General features: G+C 39.9%; 1 pseudogene; it reads left to right on the top strand.

Annotated features, from left to right (window-relative positions):
* Window positions 1-4,925: 4,925 nt before the first annotated feature.
* On the top strand, window positions 4,926-5,066 carry LOC127484059 (U6atac minor spliceosomal RNA; annotated as a pseudogene).
* The last annotated feature ends 9,958 nt before the right edge of the window (window positions 5,067-15,024 follow it).

Below are 15,024 nucleotides of genomic sequence, written 5' to 3'. Positions count from 1 at the left end.
TTGGTAATGGTGATGTGACAATGAAGGCTTCTTCTAGACTAGATTGAAAAATAAATAAATAAATATAATGATGACATCCGGAAGGCCTAGCACAGTGCCTGAAAGAGGGAATGCTAAATAAATATGAGTTGATGGATTCCACCTTCCCAGGTTTCATCTGGAGTTTTAGTTTTTATAGTTAGTTTTTATAGTGCAATGGGTACATAAACATTATTAATTGATATTATCAGCTAGCTACAAACTAAACTTTTTCCCCCCTGAAAATAAAGATTTATTAAGTTCTTACCATTTACTATTCAACAAATCACTGTGGAAAGTATTTTCATATCGACTTAGAAACTGCATGAATTGGGATTGACTTCTCTTTTGAGCCCAGGTCATCTGAAATGAGTTCAAGATTCCAGAGAAATCCAAAGGAAAAGGGCCTCTCATCAACCTTAATTCTCTGTTGAAGATTAAGCTAGGAAAAGGTAGATTTTACCAAGATGCTTCTTGCCCTCTGCCTAAAGGTGGTTCTTCAATTAACTGATTCTGAGCCTCAACTGAACTTGTTCTCTCAGTGGAGGGCAGATGACAAGTGGGGTGACCAGCTCCATAGTGGTGTGTCTGCTAACCTGAAGAATTTCCTTCTCAGGGAAGAGATGTTCCAAACCCTGTGCTATGCTTCCTCAAGGCAGAAAGCCATGGGAGCTTGGTGAAATCCCATCATAATTCTCGAATTTCATCAGTGACACCAAGGAGCAAGATTCTTACATCATCTAATAGAACACAGAAAATCAAGTTAGTATAATTTCTACACAAAGAAGGACTTTTAATCAGAAAGTCACAGACATTACGCCTTCTCATTCCACTCTGCATTTTGTCGTCCATCTTCTGGGAAAAAAGCACACAGATCATGGTGTAACTCACTTGGAACAATAGACAATTGTCCCAGTCTGTTAATTCTGTCTGCTTCTGACGGGAAGGAAAGATGGTTCTATGGTGAAGTCAGAGGGTCTCTGGCACAGACGAGGATTTTCCCGAGGGTCTCCCACATCAAGCACTGGTGTATAATTAGAAGCATGATGTAAATTAGAGAATGAGTGCCAGTCTTGGCCCTCTGGGTTATCAAGGTCTAAGTCTTCCCTGTTTCTGTTATCTGACCCCACTCTTTTAAGTTAAGAAATTTTTTTTCATTGAACAGCTTGGCCTGAAGTTGTAGTATGAATGTGGACAATGTGAGTAGAGTATCTAGGAGTATAATGATACTATCTGCTGTACAATGTAGGGTCTTCACTTGATGTCTCCCACCCATTGTCAACCTATTCTTAGACCAGGGACAAGGCCTACATATTCTTACTTTTCTTCTTTGTTTTTGATAACTTTTTTTTTTTTTTTTTTTTTTTTGGACAGGCAGAGTGGACAGTGAGAGAGAGAGAGACAGAGAGAAAGGTCTTCCTTTTGCCGTTGGTTCACCCTCCAATGGCTGCCCGCGGCCAGCACGCTGCGGCTGGCGCACCACGCTGATCCGAAGGCAGGAGCCAGGTGCTTCTCCTGGTCTCCCATGCAGGTGCAGGGCCCAAGCACTTGAACCATCCTCCACTGCACTCCCGGGCCATAGCAGAGAGCTGGCCTGGAAGAGGGGCAACTGGGACAGAATCCGGCGCCCCGACCGGGACTAGAACCCGGGGTGCCAGCGCCGCTAGACGGAAGATTAGCCTGTTGAGCCACGGCGCCGGCCGTTTTTGATGACTCTTATATACTGCTTTTTAACTATTTTTTAGAAAATTTTTATTTAATAAATATAAATTTCAAAAGTACAAGTTTTGGATTATAGCAGGTTTTTTTTCCCCCATGACCACCCTCCCATCTGCAAACCATTCCATCTCCTACTCCCTCTCCCATCCCATTCTTCATTAAGATTCATTTTTAATTATCTTTATATACAGAAGATCAACTTAGTATATACTAAGTAAAGATTTCAACAGATTGCACCCACACAGACACACAAAGTATAAAGTACTGTTTGAAAACTAGTTTTGGGCTGGCGCCATGGCTCACTAGGCTAATCCTCCGCCTTGCGGCGCTGGCACACCAGGTTCTAGTCCCGGTCGGGGCGCCGGATTCTGTCCCGGTTGCCCCTCTTACAGGCCAGCTCTCTGCTATGGCCCGGGAGTGCAGTGGAGGATGGCCCAAGTGCTTGGGCCCTGCACCCCATGGGAGACCAGGAGAAGCACCTGGCTCCTGCCATCGGATCAGCGTGGTGCGCCAGCCACAGTGTGCCTGCCACGGCGGCCATCGGAGGGTGAACCAATGGTAAAAGGAAGACCTTTCTCTCTGTCTCTCTCTCATTGTCCACTCTGCCTGTCAAAAAAAAAAAAAAAAAGAAAAAGAAAAGAAAGAAAGAAAACTAGTTTTACTGTTAATTCTCACAGTACAACACATTAAGGACAGAGATCCTACATGGGGAGTAAGTACACAGTGACTCCCGTTGTTGATTTAACAATTGGCACTCTTATTTATGATGTCAGTAATCACCCAAGGTACTTTTTATGAGCTGCCAAGGCTATGGAAGCCTCTTGAGTTCGCAGACTCCAACCTTATTTAGACAAGGCCATCATCAAAGTGGAAGTTCTCTCCTCCCTTCAGAGAAAGGTACTGCCTTCTTTGATGGTCTGTTCTTTCCACTGGGATCTCACTCACAGAGATCTTTCATTTAGGTCATTTTTTGCTACAGTGTCTTGGCTTTCCATGTCTTAGAAACTCTTATGGGCTTTTTAACCAGATCCCAATGCCTTAAGGGCTGATTCAGAAGCCAGAGTGCTGTTTAGGGCGTTTGCCATACTATGTGTCTGCTGTGTATCCTGCTTCCCATGTTGGATTTTTCTCTCCTTTTTAATCCTATCAATTATTGTTAATAGACACTGGTTTTATTTATGGGACCCCTTTGACACTTAATCCTATCATCATCAATTATGAACTGAAACTGATCACATTGACTAGTAAGATGGCATTGGTACCTGCCAACTTAATGGGATTTGGAGTCCCATGGCACGTTTCTAGCTCTACCATTAGGGGTAAGTCCGAGTGAGTGCGTACCGAACTGTACATCTCCTCCCTCTCTTATTCCCACTCTTATTTTTAACAAGGATCAATTTTCAGTTGAATTTAAACACCTAAGAATAGTTGTGTGTTAATTAAAGAGTTCAACCCATAGTATTAAGTAGAAAAAAGAAAATACTAAAAGAATAAAAGGGCTGATCAAGTCATTGTTTCTCATAGTGTCAGTTTCACTTCTACAGGTTTCCTTTTAGGTGCTCAGTTAGTTGTCACAGATCAGGGAGAACATATGATATTTGTCCGTTTGGAACTGGCATATTTCACTCAGCATAATGTTTCCAGATTCCTCCATTTTGTTTGAAATGATTGGATTTCATTTTTTTTATCACTGTGTAATATTCTATAGAGTACATATCGCATAATTTCTTTATCCAGTCTTCTGTTGATGGGCATTTAGGTTGATTCCAGGTCTTAGCTATTGTGATTTGAGCTGCAATGAACATTGAGGAGCTCTTTAACTATTTAACACATTTGTGTACTTTGGGGGCATCACTTATTCAGCCTTACTTTTAATTGAATCATCCCAACAAGTATCCTTAAATTGAGAACCAAGGCTACTGACTCTTCAACTTAGGGCTCATACAATCTTGAGTAAGTAGTTTTAAACTTAGTGGGCATTTGGCACAGCAGGGAAGACACTACTTAGGATTACCTGCATCCTATATCAGAGTGCCTGGGTTCACATCCTGGTTCTGCTCCCATTTCCAGCATCCTGCTAATGCATACTCTGGGAGGCAGTAGGTGATGGCTTAAGTGGCTAGCTCCTTGCTATGGGAAACCTAGATGGGGTCTCTGGATCCTAGGATTGGCCTGGCCCAGTTCAGCTATTGTGGGCATTTGGGGGGTGCTAACCAGAAGATAGGAGATACCTCTGTCTATGTCTGTTTGTCTCTCTCGCTCTTTCAAATAAATAAAATTAAACTTAAAAATCTTATTAAGCTTTTATCCAAAAGAAGACAGATTAGTCTGTGCTAGTGTTTTCCAAAGTGCATTGTGTGGAATAAGTGTTAGGCAAAAATATGATTCAATGATCAAATAAATATGGATAATATTGAGTTAGGGTTAGCTTTCTCTATTGCAAGACTTCACAGGATTGTTGATATGCTAATCTATACTGAGAATTTCCAAAAAGAGGCAAAGTTGTGCTGTTTCTTAAGAAACATTCTTAATCAATCTTTTCTCTGCCTCTCTCACCTAACCAACTCTCCCACCTCCCAACCCTGGGTTTTGGTAACATCTCCTGGGACTTGTATGATATTGAATACATGTTGGGGTATGATAGTCTAAATAACACCTGAATTTTAACCAACTACTTTCCTAGTAGTTATTTTGTAGGAAATTTGGATCCTACTTTTCAAGCAGCCAGTATAGAGAACATTTGCAGACATGTCCCATGTACATTAAAACATTCCTTCACTTTTAGCCTTTTTCCCTGATATGAGTTTGAACTCAATTATAAAAGCATGAATGCATCCAGTGCTCTCATATATTGCAAGCAAAAGTTGTTTGCATCTGAAACTAATTATTCAGGTTCTTGGGACCGCTTTATTAATTAGCTTATCAAGGAACTGTTAATGTGATTTAAACATTAGCTCCAAATACACCTGATCAAATGTCTTAGGTTGCATCAGATGTTTTAAGAATGCATCAGATTGATCTTATGGTTAAGCAGATGATTCAAAAACATTTATTTGAAAATGGTCCAAGAAAACAGAATAGATTTTGTGTGAGCTGATTCCTGGGATATACATATATATAGTATATTTATAATATATATTATATGTAATATATAGTTATAATATTATATATAGTTTATAAATATATATGTATTGTATGAAAGGAGAGAAGGTTAACACTCCCCTTGACAAGGATGGGAGAGGGCCTCGGGCCTTACCACACACATAAGGTTAAGGCATTGCCACCTACTTCTATATACTATATATATGTGTATATATTCATATATATTTATAAGTATATAAATATTTTTAAACAGTGTATATTTTTATATAGTGTATATTATATATGTGTGTGTACATATATTTGTATGCTTATGCTCATTATAAACCACCACCTTGGTGGACAGCAGAGACTCAGAAGGGTGCATCAAAGTTAATTTCCAGTGCGGGAAATTCTGATTGGTCAATTATCCTAAGAACCAAGGATTCTTCCTCAGAGGAGACATCACTACTATCTATGCAGGAAAAAAACCTAGTCACAAACTGGTTATCACAGTAATCCAAGCAGTGATGACTAGCCATCTATTCATTTTAATTTCTTGGGTAATTGGTTCCATCTATTAGCAGCCAGCCATATATTTAAAAGATTTTCTCCATAAAAGTCTTTCCTCTTGGGTGTGATGGTCAGCTAAGCTCGTAGGCAGAGTGGATTTTGCCAGCATCTTCTATCAGTGATTTCAGACCCTCCAGGGATTGGTCATAAATATTCTCCCAAACTGGATCTGTCCAGTGACTCTTATTATTTTCTAACAAAAATAATCCCAGAATGACATACATTTTGCAATTAGCCTTCCTGCATTGTACAGCACAGATTTATATCATTTACTTAGCTGAATTCACATCCTCAGAACGTTGCAGATATCAGTTTAATATGCCATTTCAGGAGGACTAGAGGAGCTGAGTCTGTTTTACAGTTTGCAGTAAAAGTGGTCCTTTCTGAGATGAAGGCACGATCATGATTTTTATGTACCTTTCACATTTCAAACTTGGATTTAGTTGGACTACAAAATATTTACATTCTTCACAACCAGCAAGTTGTTGTCTTTACAGATTGAACATAAAGGGACTCCCACTTGCATTCCAGTTTTCAAAAACGCCCAGAATGCCTGGCTTACTCTTGCTCCCTCCATTGCCATCAAATGCCCTGTGTTGTGGAAAACCAACTCAATGTGACCCATTTACAAGTTGAAGCTATAGCGTGCTACCGTGTTATCACAGGGAAGAATAATGTAATTTATAGCATTCTTGAAGGGGTAACAGAATTATGTTCTAAACAGTTAAAAACCATCATTTTGTAGCTCCTTGTTGCTGGAGTTTTACCACATTCATTTGAAAGCTGTGTGATTGCAGCAAAACAAGCTTATGGACTCAGATGCCTGCAACCTGAGACAGAGTCAAAGGGAGAGAAAGGGGATGCATTTACTGTCTAGAAGATCAGAACAAATGACTAAAATACTTTATTTTGTCCTTTTAAATAAGGTTATTTGGCCGGCACTGTGGCTTACTTGGGTAATCCTCTGCCTGCGGCGCCGGCACTCCGGGTTCTAGTCCCGGTTGGGGCACCAGGTACTAGTTTCAGTTGCTCTCTTCCAGGCCAGCTCTCTGCTGTGGCCCGGGAGTGCAGTTGAGGATGGTCCAAGTGCTTGGGCCCTGCACCCGCATGGGAGACCAGGAGGAAGCACCCAGCTCCTGGCTTCAGATTGGGGCAGTGCCGGCCATAGCGGTCATTTGGGGAGTGAACCAATGGAAGGAAGACCTTTCTCTCTGTCTCTCTCTCACTGTCTATAACTTTACCTGTCAAATAAAATTTAAAAAAATAAGGTTTATTTATTTATTTGAAAGGGAAAATGACAGAGAGAAGGGGAGAGAGAGAGTTATCATTTATTTGCTGGTTCACTCCCCAAATACCCACATGGGTTGGAGGCTAGAACTCAATCCTGGTCTCCTATTGAGTGACTGACAGAGTCCTAAGTACTTGGGTAGTCAAGGGTAGGGAAAATCCAGCCCATGGGTTGTGTAATGCCATTGAAATCATTTGGTCTATCAAGGCAACCACAGGTGGGACTCAAAATTCAATAAATCTACAGCAGGCTAATTTTGAAGTTGATAATTTTGTATGGCCCACAAATGATGTTACAAATATCCAAATGGTACTTGGCCAAAAAAAGATTCCCCAACCTTGACTGCCTATCAGTTTGCACATTAGTAGGAAGCTGGACAGGAAGTGGAGGCAGGACTTGATCCCAAACACTCAGATATGGGATACATGCATCCTAGGTGATGACTTAACCCCCTGTGCCACAGCGCTCTATCTCTTTATTTTGTCCTTGAAAGTTAAATTAATTTCAATGAAATTAATAGACTTATAAGAATATTGTTTTAAATTTTAAAAAAATTATGGAATCTTCAAACCTAGAAAATAATAAAATAGTATGTATGTATAATTTAGAGTAAACGTATATTGACACTTTGCTTTCTTCTGATATGCCTTTTAAAAAGAAATAGTGTACTATATACATTCTTTTGCCCTCTCGTTCATCCCAACCTTGCTCCACAAAGTCATCTTTTATCTTGAATTTCGTATGTATTCCTATGATGCATATTTTGATGTTTTGCTGTGTACAAATTGTGTGTGTGTGTGTGTGTCTACAATGATACTTTTTAAAGTTTGTGGAAAAGTGGAATAAAAGATGTTTCCTTTGGTGCAAAATTTTTGAAATTCATGCATAGTTTTTTCATACTATGGATTTGTCACAAATTTTTGAAGACCCATTAAATATATATGTAGTTTTCAAATATTATTTGCACAAAAATACACACCCTTTAATTCCATTTTCCACAAAATTTTTAAAGTACCCTCTTGTGTGTATGTATGTGTCCCCAAATAGTATCTAGTTTTGTTTCCTGACTTTCCTAAATATTAGATTAGTCTATTTTTTATAACTTTATTGATATAGCATACACATAACAATTAATTCCTCTAATTAAACTGCACAAAACCATTTTTTTTTTTTTTTTTTTTTTTTTTTTTTTTTTTTTTTCTTTTTAAATTTTTTTTTAAACTTTTATTTAATACATATAATTTTCCAAAGTACGACTTATGGATTACAATGGCTTCCCCCCCATACCATCCCTCCCACCCACAACCCTCCCCTTACCCACTCCCTCTCCCCTTCCATTCACATCATGATTCATTTTCGATTATCTTAATATACAGAAGATCAGCTTAGTATACATTAAGTATGGATTTCAACAGTTTGCTCCCACACAGAAACATAAAGTGAAAAATAATAGATGATTTTTTTAAATGATGATGAAATCAGAGCAAACCTATTGTCATGTTTAATCCCAGTGAGAGTCAAGTTGGGAATTGATAATTTCTTTTTTTTTTTCTTTTTTTTTTTTTTACAGAGGATCAGTTTAGTATGCATTAAGTAAGGATTTCGGGCTTTATTATATTCATAGATAATTGAAGCAATTACCACAATCAATTTTACAATCTTTTAATCAACCTAAAAAGAAACGCTGTATCCTTTAGCTATCACCTCCCATTCCTTCCTCCTTCTCCCAACTCCAAGTCATTAGCAAATACCAATCAGCTTTCTGTATCCTGTTCTTGAAATTTCATACAAATGGAATCACACAAGTAGAACATGGATTTTTCCGTGATGACTTCTTTCACTTAGCACAGTGTTTTCAATGTTGGTCCAAGTTGTAAATATTCATATTGTTGATAGACATACGGGTTCTTCCCACCTTTTGGCTATTATGAAAAATTCTGCTGTGCACATTGGTGTACATGTTGTTAGGACAGATGCTTTCATTCCTCTTGGGCGTATACGTAGGTTGCAGCATTTTACTTTTTAATATATGTACGTATATCTAATTCATTATAATTGCAATATGGTGCTCCATTATATTAATAAGCCTGGTTCCATTATTCTCTTCTTCTGGGCAAGTTGGTGGTTTTTCTCTGCATCTTTGATTCCCGGTGCTGCAGTGGTGTTATTGCAGGTGCCTCTTCCACACACATGGAGCATTTCCAAGGTCAGACTTCCCCAGGTAGAGGGTAAGCACATTTTGAACCTTTCTAGCAATTGCCACGCTGCTGGCCAACATTGCTGAAAATATGGTTCATGTCTACCAGCAAGATATAACCATTCCTATTTCCCCACAGATTTTCCCAAAACTCATTTTTATCAGACAACATTCTCCCAGTGTGATTTTGTGAAGCAGTGTTTCATTTGTCGCGCTAATATGCATCCTTCAGTTACTAGTGGAGTCCAGAGCACATTCTCATGTACTTACTGGTCACGCCCCTTTCCTCTGCATTGAATTGCAGAATTTCAGCATTTTTTCCTGCTTTCTGTTGGCTCATAACTATGAATTTTTAATATTCTTTAGTTATGTTAATTTTATCTGTTGTAAGAGGTTGCAAACATCTTCTTCTGACCTAAAGCATGTTCCTCAACTTTTTTTTTTTTTAAGATTTATTTATTTATCTGAAAGGCAGAGTCACAGAGAGGCAGAAGCAGAGAGAGGTCTTCCATCTGCTGGTTCACTTCCCAGATGGCTGCCAATGGCTGGAGCTGCGCCCATCCAATCCAAAGTCAGGAGCCAGGAGCTTCCTCCAGGTCTCCCACGTGGCTTCAGGGGCCAAAGGACTTTGCCATCTTCCACTGCCTTCCCAGGCCATAGCAGAGAGCTGGATCAGAAGAGAAGCAGCTGGGTGTCGAAGCAGCTCCCACATGGGATACTGGCACTGCAGGCGGCGGCTTTACCCGCTGTGCCACAGCACCGGCCCCTCAACTTTTTAAATGTTTTTTAAGCACACATTCATTTTAATTTTTAGTATCAAATTTATCAGTGTTTTCCTTTATCACATGTAGTGTGCATCTTGGTTCAAGAATTCTTTCCTATGGCAATAATAATGTTAATCTTCTGTATTTTTTTTCCTGAAATGCTGGATTTGGTTATTCTCACATTTAAATCTTCAGTTCCTTTGGAATTACATATTCATTATAGCACTATTCACAATAGCTAAAATAGGCAATCAACCTGCTCATCAGTGGATGAATAGATAAAGAAAATGTGGTATATATACAAAGTCAAATGTTATTCAGCTGTGGAAAAAAGTGAACTCCTGTTATGTGTAGCAAAATGATTGGAACTGGAGGTCATCATGTTAAGTGAAATAGATCAGATACCACAAGATAGTTACCACATGTTCTCTCTCACATGTGGAAGTTTTAAAGAGTTGATCTGATCTCAGAATGATGATTTCTAAGGAGTGGTAGGAGGTAGGAGCAGGAGGATAGAAGGAGGCTGAGTAACAGGAATCGAAAATCAGTCTGAGAGAAGCAACTATTTCTAGTGTTCCACAGCAGAGCAGAGCAAAACAACTATAGTTCCCAAAACTGTATTAAACCCTGTATGATGAACTAGAAGAAAAGGGATTGTAGGTGTCAAACATACGGATAAGACAAGGAAATAGAAATGCTAACTATTTGAAAGTTTACGCTGTATATATGTGTTGAAATATTGCACCTATAAAAATGTACAAGTATTATGTTAATAAAATTTTAAAAATTTAATTTCACATTTTTCTTTAAAGTTATCTATTTAAGCACCTAATTGTCTTAGCATCATATATTATATGTGCTATTCTTTCCCCATGATCTGGAATCGCCCCTTTTTCATATAGTTATGTGTGTGTGTGTTAGGAAGGAGATGATTTTGGGGCTCTCTCCTGATCTGCTGCTTGTCTATCACTCTACCAATACCACCTTCTTCACTTTAGCTTTATAGCAAATGCAGTTATCTGAAAGCATAAATCCTTCCTCCCTGCTTCCATTCTTAATCTTCAAAATTATCTAGGATATTCATTGGCTCACGCTATCCCCTACATACTTTAGAATCATATCACAATTGTTAATGCACATTTGTTAGGCTCCATGATACACTCCACATGATAACAAAAATTTAAAAGTGAAGGGATGATTTCAGAAAACACATGTCTAAAGTGGGCATTTTGGCTCAATGGGTTAAACTGCTGCTTGGGATTTCCACACCTCATATTGGAGAGCCTGGTTCAAGTCCTGGCTACTCTACACTTCTGATTCTGCTACCTGCCAATGCATCTGAGAGGCTGTGGATGATCACCCAAGAATCTGGGTTCCTGCCCAAGGACCCACGTGGAAAATGCAGATGGAATTTCTAGCTCCTGGTTTCAGCCTGGCCTAGCCCCCGCTGTTCAGGCATTTGGGAAATGAACCACCAGATTGAAGATCTCCTCACACACCTCTTTAGTAGTTTTAAACATTTTCACTGTGTGTATTCTTCCACACTCTTGTTCTGCCATTTCAGGACTTCAGTCTTATTTTATCTGTTGACTCTCTTGCAGAAGGTGGACTTTTTCCTTGTGTATCTGTGATTTTCATGGTGGACTCGTCTTTGACAGACATTGTCTCCCCATTACCACCCCACTCTGGGAATCCCTGTAGCCTGGGGTGTTGGATCAGGGAGGATTTACGTTGCTCCTGTCTGGCACCTGGGAAGGAGCACCGGCTCTGTGACTACAGTGTGGTAATTCCTTAGTGTGGGAGTTCTAGGAAATCAGGAAGTATGCATTTAGACTGCTAGATGACACAGGTATGGTGATCAATTCTGATTTGCCTAGAACGGGGGGAGGGGTCACCAGAATCTAAGACTTCCACACTTAAAACTGGGACAGTCCTGGGAAAACCAGGATAATTTACTACCTTAATTACAAGCCCACTTGTTATGTTTTCTCTTAGGGAAGAATTGTGTTCTTACCTAACTCTCAGAGTCTAGCTTCTATATCATGCTATTGACCAAAGTAACATTTTCAAGTCTACCCTTCTACTGAGACTGCAAACCTGGGAGACCTCCAGCATTCTTCCAGGGACTTGATTCCCATTGCCCTCTCACTTGGTTCAAAGATGCTGTCTTCTACCCTGGCACATAGTATCAGGATGCTCCTACTACCCCAGCCCTACCCCTACACTCTCAACCCATTAGCTCATATACATCCAACTCTTATTTTAGTCCCATGTTTTTCTTAGATAACTTCGGTGTTTTCTTACTTGCTGAATTCATTGCACTTTTATGCATTTCACTTTGTTATATTTTTGCAGCATTTTATAATTTTTTGTAATGAGAGGACTGTCATGTTATCTTCATCTGCCATTTTACCCAGGCCAAAACTCCTCCCACAGCAAGTTTTTACCAGCCTGTTTGGCCCTGTAGCAATACTGCCTATAAACTCCGTGAAATATAGCAAGTTCTGAACAATTCGAAATAATAAAACACATGGGTTTGCCAAACAACAGACCCTATGATTCACCATGTCTGTAAATTATTTCTAAAGCTATGCTGTGCATTAGAAAATATAAATGTTTAGTGAAACTGATATAAGAAATTCTTTATGGTCTTGGTAGCTGAGAAAAATCATCTAAAAAGTTTGGCATGGGATATAGAGGGTATAGGATCCAACTCCAGGCTTATTTTGTGTCCCATGTTAAAAAGAATTGGCTGTAGCTCATTCTGTGTCTGGATTAGCACTGGTGCTTCATCTGGAAACGTTGATTCAGGAAAAGTGACCAGCTACAGGAGAAGGCCAATGCAGAGTCTGTGGATCTTAACAGTGTAGAAAAGTCCTTATATGGGGCAAGATCCACCCTTGCTAGTTTATAATAACTTGGATGCTCCATCCATACAGGGTAACCAAGGGTACTCAGTGGGTGGAAAAAGAGTATATCACTTTTCGAGAAATTTTTAAGAGAAAGCAAATCTTGAAGACAATATAAATTCATCACAATAATATATCTGAAACCAAAAGGATTTAGAATGAGAAAAAAGAAAGTAGGGATCAACGCTGTGGCACAGTGGGATTAAAGCCCTGGCCTGCAGCACCAACATCCCGTATGGGCGCCAGTTGGAGCCCTGGTTGTTCCACTTTTTTTTTTTTAAGATTTATTTATTTATTTGAAAGTCAGAGTTATACACAGAGAGAAGGAGAGGCAGAGAGAAAGAGAGAGAGAGAGAGATCTTCCATCTGCTGGGTCACTGCCCAATTGGCCGCAATGGCCAGAGCTGCGCTGATCAGAGGTTGCTCCACTTCTACGCCAGCTACCTGATAATGTGCCTAGGAAAGCACTAGAGGATGGCACAAGTGCGCAGGCACCTGAACCCACATGGGAGACCCAGAAGAAACTCTTGGCTCCTGACTTCGGATCAACTCAGCTCTGGCCATTGCCCCCACTTGGAGAGTGAACCAGTGGATAGAAGACCTATGTCTCTGTCTCTACCTCTCTCTGTAACTCTGTCTTTCAAATAAATAAAATAATTATTTTTAAAAAAGAAAGTAAACCAAGAGAAATCAATATAAATTTTTGTTGTTGTTGTTGTTGTTCTAGCCTTGATCTTTCTACATATTCCTATATATCTTAAACTTGTGATCATTGAAACCCAAACATGGGAATGAGCATTTACCTTTTACCCCGACTTTTGACCATGAGTATTCTCTAAAAGATTTCAGGGAATATTGGGTAAGATATTCATGAAGTAATTTGGTTAATGAAGCTGGGACACTTATGTTGGCTACACATTCAATAGCCATTTACTCTGATTCCATTCAAGTTTCTACCTTTAAAGCTAACTTGGTCTGGTGAAAATCTTGATCCATCTCAGCCTAAACAGGAATTGAGCTAGGAGCAGGCATGTGACCCAGACATTGAGAAGTAAAGGAAGATTTGGCAGCAGTTTTCCAACAAAAAGAATCCTTCCTCTTGGGGCCGGCACCGTGGCTCACTTGATTAATCCTCCACCTGCGGCGCCGGCATCCCATATGGGCGCTGGTTCTAGTCCTGGTTGCTCCTCTTCCAGTCCAGCTCTCTGCTGTGGCCCAGGAAGGCAGTGGAGGGTAGCCCAGGAAGGCAGTGAGGGATGGCCCAACTGCTTGGGCTCCTGCACCCACAAGGGAGACCAGGAGGAAGCACCTGACTCCTGGCTTCGGATCCACACAGCGCAGGCTGTAGTGGCCATTTGGGGGGTGAACCAACGGAAGGAAGACTTTTCTTTCTGTCTCTCTCTCTCACTGTCTATAACTCTACCTGTCAAATAAATTTTAAAAACAAACAAACAAAAAAGAATCCTTCCTCTTAAAAGTAGAAGAATGCTAACAAATGATCTCTCATTTGGCTGGACACCATGGTTTGCTGATGATGTTTCTAGTCATGGAAGTCAACTTGAAAATCTGAGTAGGACCTTGTCCAGGACAAGTTCCATATGCTGACATTAGTATAGTGGAAAAAAGGATGAACCAAGACCCCAGTGTGCTTGAGTGGCTTTATTGAGTCACCCTATGCTATATGAACATATGATCATCAATGTTCTTATAGTTAAACTTAGGTGTGGTGAACATTTTTTTCACTTACAGCTTGACTTATTCTAACTAATACAATAGCAGTTTTTGAGGATCTTCTCTTAATCATGGCTTAGCTGGTGCTTGTAAGACTCGGAAGGCAGAGACAGTAAGGATTTGAGACCTCTGCTATCTTCCCAGACAGCCTAGTAGGGGCGGAAGGGAGGAGAACTGATAGAAGTAAAATGTGGGGTCTGACATCAGGGCATTTTCCAGGATTCTGTCTGAAGTGCAAAATTCCATTACGTATTTCAACAGAGCCTTCCAACTCTGCTGGAGGTACCCACAAGCTGATGACCCGATGCTCAGGCTGCTGTGGTTTAATTAGTAATAGGCCTCTTGTCTGCATCAAAACGACAAAATTCCCTGTTTCTTACTTTTCTCCTGAGGAACAAACACTGTCCAAGATACTTGACACTGCAGGGAGGAAGGAGAGATGCATAAAATGTGTTTATTTGGCAGTTTTACCCCATAACAATGTGGGAGTTTAAGAGGTGGAGCGGTTCACTTTATAGTTTAGAAAGAGTGAGAGACTTCCTACAACTTTTCCTGAGTGCATCCAACAGTCCCAAGTAGTTGATAACTGCAAAATACAATCTTTTGTTTCTTTGTTTATTATTTTCTCTTTAAAATTGGATATAGTTGACAGTCAAGGATCTCAGGCTTCCAACTGTGAAGCTGTCACTGACACTCGAGTTGGAGTTGAGTTTTTGGGGCTGACTCGGATTCCAGCACAGCAGGGGA

Source organism: Oryctolagus cuniculus, chromosome 12 (genome assembly GCF_051225735.1).
Source record: "Oryctolagus cuniculus isolate XC-2025 breed Fujian yellow rabbit chromosome 12, ASM5122573v1, whole genome shotgun sequence".
Taxonomy (NCBI): Eukaryota; Metazoa; Chordata; class Mammalia; order Lagomorpha; family Leporidae; genus Oryctolagus; species Oryctolagus cuniculus.
Note: the sequence above shows the minus strand (reverse complement) of the source record. Positions and strands in the feature narration are given on the sequence as shown.